The sequence below is a fragment of the Rosa chinensis genome, chromosome 3 (assembly GCF_002994745.2).
Source record: "Rosa chinensis cultivar Old Blush chromosome 3, RchiOBHm-V2, whole genome shotgun sequence".
NCBI classification, from domain to species: Eukaryota; Viridiplantae; Streptophyta; class Magnoliopsida; order Rosales; family Rosaceae; genus Rosa; species Rosa chinensis.
This window is the reverse complement of record NC_037090.1, coordinates 31,596,252-31,603,932: the sequence shown is the minus strand read 5'-3', so window position 1 is coordinate 31,603,932 and position 7,681 is coordinate 31,596,252.

Below are 7,681 nucleotides of genomic sequence, written 5' to 3'. Positions count from 1 at the left end.
GTTTTGTGAGCCTTGATTTGCCCATCGTGTGAACAGTGAGGCCCTTTGTAAATATTTTTTTTGAATTCCATCATGTTAATTTGCCATTTTGCTAATATATTTTCAGATGTTTCCAATTTGGATCAATATAGTACTGCACTTCAACAACTAAAAATCTCAAATTAAAGGCACATGCAAGGACACTTTCGAATTTTTACTACAGTTAAATGACTTCCCCAACATGAGAGAAAATTAGTAACCAATAATCATAGTTAGTAATTTTTTGTATTATACACGAATAAAACACGTATTTATATTTTTTCAAAAATACTTCTGTACTTCGTATTTTTCAAAGTGACTCGTTAAATTTCTCATATTTTTGAAGGCAAAAATATTATACACGTACTATACAAGATTTTTATGTTTTTTTCCGTATTTTACACATATTATTGAACAAAAGTGAATATAAATTAATATTTTTAATTAAAAAAATAAATTATTTAATTAATTAAAAATATTTTGCCGAACTTTTCAACGAACTATTTGATAAAGTATACGAATAATACACGTATGTATTTTTCGCGTACTATACACGTCCCTTTTTTTTACTAACTATGCCAATAACCAGGTAATTTGGGCCTAACCTAATATGCATCTAATTCAATATTTACACATAACCTACTACTAAAATGTGGAAACTAAATATTTCTCATAAAGTTAAAATTTTTGCTTGGATTTTAATTAGAAATAGGCTTAGAACAAGAGATAAGATATCAAGTTTTAATCATTCTGTTTCCCATCTATGCTTCTTCTGTAATAATCATGTAGAGACTATGGATCATCTTTTATGCATTGTTCATTTGCTACTCAGGTATGGTCTCTTTCTGGTCTTCCCAATCCTCTAGCTTGGTCTGAGTACTCTTTAGTCTCTTGGTTAACTTATATAAGTAACCTAAAGAAGAATTATGATCATTTCTCTAAAATCTTAATTCTTCTTTGGTCAATCTGGAATTCCAGAAATAAAATAGTGTTTCACAATTTATCTATTTCGCCGTCTAAAACTTTATGGGAAAATGTCCATTTACCCAAATTCGAGCTACACTAACCTCATTTATCCAAACATCTTATGAGATTACCCACGTACCCAATAGTTTATATATTTTTTGCCCTAATACCCAATTAAATATTTTTTATTGCTTTTTATTTATTTTTAAGACAATTTTGCCCTATCCTTCTTTGTCACTTAGAGAGAGAAGTCATCAGAGGCCTCGCCGAACTCCCGTGACCTGTGGCCGGCTACTGACTACTGTGACCGCAATCAGGCAACTGGTGACCGGATTCCGGCATCCGATTTTATTGCCCCCTAATAATACCCAATAATCATATTATTGCCTTCCAATAAACATTTTATTGCCCCCCAATAATCATATTATTGCCTCCGAATAAACATTTTATTGCCCCAATAATCATATTATTGCCTCCCAATAAACATATTATTACCCCCTAATAATCATATTATTGCAAAACTTTATTACCCATAGTTGTATAGCAAAACTAACATAGTTGTATAGAATGTTAACAGTTTAGGTTTAATACTCATTTTAATCTATTGAGGACCAGTAATTGATCCAAAAAAGAAATGTAAACAAAGTCCTAATCTCCCACACCACTCCCAAGCCTGCAACCCGGGCAAGAAGAAGAAGAAACAAAACCAGATCAGAGGAGCCCTCTCTCTTGCAACCACGTCGAGCTCAAGACCCTCACTGACTCTATCCACCAACCAGGCCTCGGCCTCGACCTCCTCTCCACCAAGCATTCCAGCTCCCACTTCCTCCTCGCCTCCGGCGACCACCAAGGCCACATCGCCCTCCTGGACCTCCGCCTCAAGTCCCCGGTCCTCTGATTCGACTCCGACACCAACAACAACTTCCACCTCACCGTCCAGGACCTCTGCTCGGTCTAGGCCGGACCCAACCCAACACCGAAATCTCTGTCAGAGTTTATTGCTTGGATGTCAGTGTCGGAGTCGAAACCGGAATTAGAATTTGGGTTGCACGTCGGAGTCGAAGTCTATGCTGCACGTCGGCGGATTGAGCCTCGATGCCGGACCGATTTGTGCCTCCACAACTGCGCCAGAGTCTTTGTCTGAGTAGAAACTGTGCTGCACGACAACGGATTGAGAGCCTCGATACCACACCGATTTAAGTCTCGATGACGGCGTGATTCCGGCGGCCTCAGATTGGGCCTCGACAATGGAGCTGAGGGGAGAAAGAGAGAGAGAGAGAGAGAGAGAGAGAGAGAGAGAGAGTATGAGAGAAGATAGATCGATGAGTTTCAGTTTAATTGATAGGGCAAAACTGTCATTAAATGTTAAATTTGATAAATTGGAGTAAAAAAACTCTTAGTGGAGTAAGTGAGAATATATTGGCCCAAATTTGGGCATTGGGTCAATATCCCAAACTTTATTTGCTACAGTTACTTTTGCTAATCTTTATTTTCAAGCTAATTCCAAGAATTTTTCTCCTAAAGTCTCAAAATATTTTCAAAATGGCAACCTCTCAGGATCATTTTCTTAAATTAAATTTTGATGGTTCTGTTAAAGGTGACCATGCAACTATAGGTTTTATCATTAGAAACTCTGTTGGGAATCCTTTAATTGTTGCTAGTAGAAGCATTGGATCTACTAACATTTTGGTTGCAGAAGCTACAGCTCTAAGGGAAGGCTTGCATACAGCTCATCTTTAAAATTATTCTTATATCTTTGTGGAAGGGAACTCTAAACTTCTTATTAATACCTGCGCATAAGAGACACAAATGCGTCCTTATCCAGAGATAATCCTTGAGGCGGAATCCATCATTAAGAAGAAGAAAAAATGATATTGACAAAAAAAATAAGGATAGAGTGACATAATAACTAACCTAAACACAAAGAAAAGGACATAATAAGTTAAAAGACTTATGATAAGGCAAGAAAGCACTCCCTTATACGCCGATCACTAGTGCATCTAGGGACCCGACGCTGGACCTAGACTGAATCCTCTGCTAGTGAGTAACCAACAAGATAGCTTCTTGTGATGCAAAATAAGTTTTATAAAGTAAAAATGATAAAGACAACAAGATGTTATGTTGTTGGACCTCATCCAACTTAGTGGTCTCTTGGATTCGATAGTTTCCAAAACAGCGACAAGGACCTCCAAGAACAAGACATTTCATATGGTTTATAGGTTCTATTTTTTAAGGACAGGTTAGGATTGGTTTTAGACTACGTACATCAAGACTCAATTTTAAGAATTAAGAAAAAATAGTAAAAATTAGGAAATATGAAAGGTCGAAGACATTTTCTGTCTACGACTCTACGTGTTTTGGCCAAGTCCAACTTTAATCCAACTGTTGTCACTATGACGGAGTAGATTAAACCAACTTATTACTCATGAACTACATAGTATCACTTGTGAAGAAGTCATGGGTTTGAGTCACCATGGGGGCAGGAGTGAAACTCTTTGATCCTCTTTTTAAAAAAGAAAAGAAAAAAAAAGAAAGTGATGTATACATGTCCTTTACGAAGGTGGAGTTGGGACAAAAACTTGTGAATAAATCCTAATAAGAGGACTTGAGGGATTAAGTTGAGTGATATGATGAAAGAAAACTCTTTGGAAATAAAGTTGGAACTCGGTGGCCTCACTGACATGTGAATTGTTAGTTGGCTAGCCTAGTTAACACCATGGATGTCATAAGTTTAAATCTCACTAGCTGAACATGCAAGCTAAGTGAGTGTCCTTGATCAAATAAGTTCGTTCATACGGAAAAAGTTACAAGTGATATGAACGATACAAAACAGGAGCCGCTAACGGGCCATTTGTCACAAGAGCCAGACCAAAAGGCTTGAACATAACTTCCTAATGGAGCTACAAATTTTCCGGTACACCATGAGACAAGAAAATGGTCATAACGACCAAGGAGACTTGTAATTTGACAAATTGCCAACATCGATGGTAAGATGGCATCGGCATCCCAACTGGGTAGCAGATCTAAACCCATGAAGGATTGACAAGTGCTCAAGTCAACTCTGCCTCTTGAGTAGTGAATACTTGTGATTGATGCGGGTGGAAAACGTCATCACTCGATCAGCGGTGTATTGTAATCAACCACAAACACGACCACAAGGGGTCAACATTATTCAAAACGCAGAAAATCAAACAACAAAACAAAGACAAAAAAAAAAAAAGGAGATGCAACACTCCTCCTTGGCCGACACAACCAGGCTCAAAACTAGATAGGCCCAAGAGACATGACCGAAGCCTAATCTAGGTCAAACCCGATCCAATCCTAGGAGCACTCCAGCTTCTGCCACCATCAGAACCGCCGTATACCGTCCCTCAGCGCCTCCACCTATCTGACATCAGTCGTCTATCGAAGCCACCATCGAAGCATCCCTTTTCCAGATCCGCAACCCACCACGCCTTACTACATCCAACCCCTAGGATAGACTTTCGGGGGACATGAGACTCCTATCAAGCTATTCTTTGGTTTAATAGTCCGACGAAAAAAATTGGCTATCCATATAGCCCATGTCAATGAACAAGCAATCAACCGCAGCTTAAACTGCAATTGTGCCCAACATTAAAGGGCAAACCAAATTTGTCTGATGTACTCTTAGAGTGCAGCTGTGTAGATGTCTCATTAAGTCCTACTTTATGTTGTGTTTACCACACTAGATTACACAGACAAAAAAAGTACTCTGCTTGATATTATAGCCAGGGAGAGGCTCTAATAACGACTTCATGAGGGCTTTCTAATTAATGATTGTGAAACACACGTTTCGATTACATTTTGACAAATCAACCATCAGATGATTAGGTATACATGAGTAGATCACTTATGAAAATTTTCTTCAAAATTGCTAATCGTTAAGGTTACCGAACTCAATCAAATAAATGAACGAACCAAACATATCAAACATGAACTTTTCACGATCATAAATGATAAATTACGATTATGAATGCCTTAACAATTTTCAATTTAGTTGAAAATTTATAAAAAATGATATATTCATAAGGGTTATTATCATAAATAATACCTTGTTTAAGGAAAACTGAATTGGGAGAGAATTGAGTCGTACTTTCATTGATAATAGGGACCTCTTTATATAGAGGATTACAAGCATAGAGATAGAGTTGTACATGGAAACATAATCGTACATTGATTGGATATCTCCTAAGATTCTCCGAGAATATCTCTAAGATAAACCCTATTTCAACTAGAGCAAGTAACCTCGAGTTTAGGCCAAACACATATTCTGGATTTACTTGAACACTCCCCCTTATGTCGCCCAAACGTGGTGCTCCTCTTGTTGCCTCATTAAAAACCTTGCCGAGTAACAAAAACCCAGTGGGACAAAAATAACCTCGGTCGAAGGGGAAAAAGAGCACAACACACCCTTCACGTTTCGAGACCATACATGTAGACACCTCCCCCTGATGTCTGCATCTCCCCCTGACAACATGGTCATTGGAGTTCGGATAACTTCCGCAAACAATGTTACCAACATGTTTCTCGAAAGTGGAATTTAGGCAATCAATTAGTGAGCAAGCCTGCCGCACTGTCCTCAGATTGAACCTAGTTCACTTTGATCTTGAGGAGAGTTTGTTGTTGCTGATTATACTTGGTGTGGTCGCTTTTGATGTATCCTTGCTTCAAAACAAGCAGCATTATCCTATATGCTCGTAGGCTCATCTGTGGTAGATTTCAAACCACAATTATTTCGAACATGCGTAATTATGGATCCAATCCATATACATTCATGAACCACTTTGTGAAGAGCAATAATCTCTGCATTGTTCGAAGATATAACGACTAGGGTCTGTTCTGTAGACCTCCAAGGTATCACTGTCTTTACCCATGGTGAACACTTAACCAGTTTGGGAATGACCTTTGTATGGGTCAGAGAGATACCCAACATCAGCAAAACCTTCCAAAACACATGTCGTTTTGGGATGGGGATAGTGGACGCAGGCCAGTGTTGGCGGCGTTCCAGGTGTGTGATGGCTCTGAATCCATCATCTCTCTATAGGGATTGAACGAGCCCATATCAATCGTACATCTCAAGTACCGAAAGATATCTTTTACACCAATCAAATGGCGTCGCGTTGGCGCAGAGTTATACCTTAGCTAACAAGTTCACTGCAAATGAGATGTCCGGTCTTGTGCATTGAGCTAAGTACAATAATGCGTCTATTGTACTCAAGTAAGACACTTCTGCCTCTAGCACATCTTCATTCATTATCATCCTTTCAATGAAGAGGACCCTTTTCAGGATCAAGACTACGGACAATCATGGGGGTGCTTGAAGGCTTGACCTTGTCAAAATGCCTAAGCATCTATTGACACGATGCTCAAGTTCCAAACTGAGACATAATCGTGTTCTCTCATAATCCTTCATCTCAAAATCAGATTTCAAGTGTTCAGCGGTTTCCCTTAACTCTTTAAGGGCTTCTAATGAAGATCATGTCCAACATGAACCGTGATAGAATCCGAAACTTGTTATGGAAACGCGTGGGCATATCCCTTTCCAATCAAGTAGTCACTTTAGTGAGTGTTCCAACCTTATTGTAAACGCGCTCCGTGGTCTAGAGCCACTTGACTTGGGTAAATGAAGTACAACATGAACCTTCATGTATATTCCGTATCTAGATCCCGTAGTGACCACATTTATAAGCTACATGTTCAGTTATTCGAAAACTGCCAAACTAATAAGGTAGTGGAGTGCAATGACATCCATTACGAGAGAATATGTCTCATCGTAGTCGATTCTAGGGCGTTTTGTGAGAAGCCTTGCGCCATAAGGCGAGATTACCAGCCATCTCTTTTTCTCATCACGTTTTCTAATGAAGACCCATTAGTCAATAGGTTTTATGTTAGGAGGTGTTGGCATCACTGGCTCAAAAACCTCCCTCTTCGTTAGAGAATCCAACTTAACCTGGATCACATCTTTCCATTTAGGCCAAATCTCTCTATGTTGTCATTCATTCATCAACGGAGTGTGGTTCGATATCATCGGACTCAATAAACTCATGTGCAACGAAGTGCGTGACTACATCATCAATTATGATGGAGTTTGTATCCCACGTCTCATGTACACTAGTGTAATTTTCGTAGAGTTCTATATTCTCATAAATAGGTTCTGACGTTGAGGCGTCCCCCAATGATAACCATAACCTAGAAGATTCTCATGAGACGGATTTTGAGTGCCGATGATCCAAGGATTAGGTTGTGTCAAAGCATCATTCGAACCCACGGGCCTCCTATGCATCCTAGCTAGGGCCATGACCTGTACCGCCAGAGTGCCACTCTCATTGGCGTTGGCGCCATGCCTACCTCCGTGTAGGGTGGCGCTATGTCCTCTCGTAGGGACGTCCTTCCTTGCAGGCATGTTTGCAGCATATTTGTGTGATCTCGTCACTTTAGTAGGGATCGAGATGAGACATAGTGGGGACAGGCCACGACAATTCTTGTTGTTCCTGCTGAACATCCGTGTTCTTATCTCCCCCTAACGACGGGAAGACTGTCTCATCAAAGTGACAACCCTCAAGTCTAGCGGTAAGGAGATCGTCTTGCAAGGGCATTAAGTGCCGGACGATTGTTGGAGTCTCAAATCCGACGTAGTTGCCCATTCGTCTGTACGGACCCATCATAGAGCATTGTG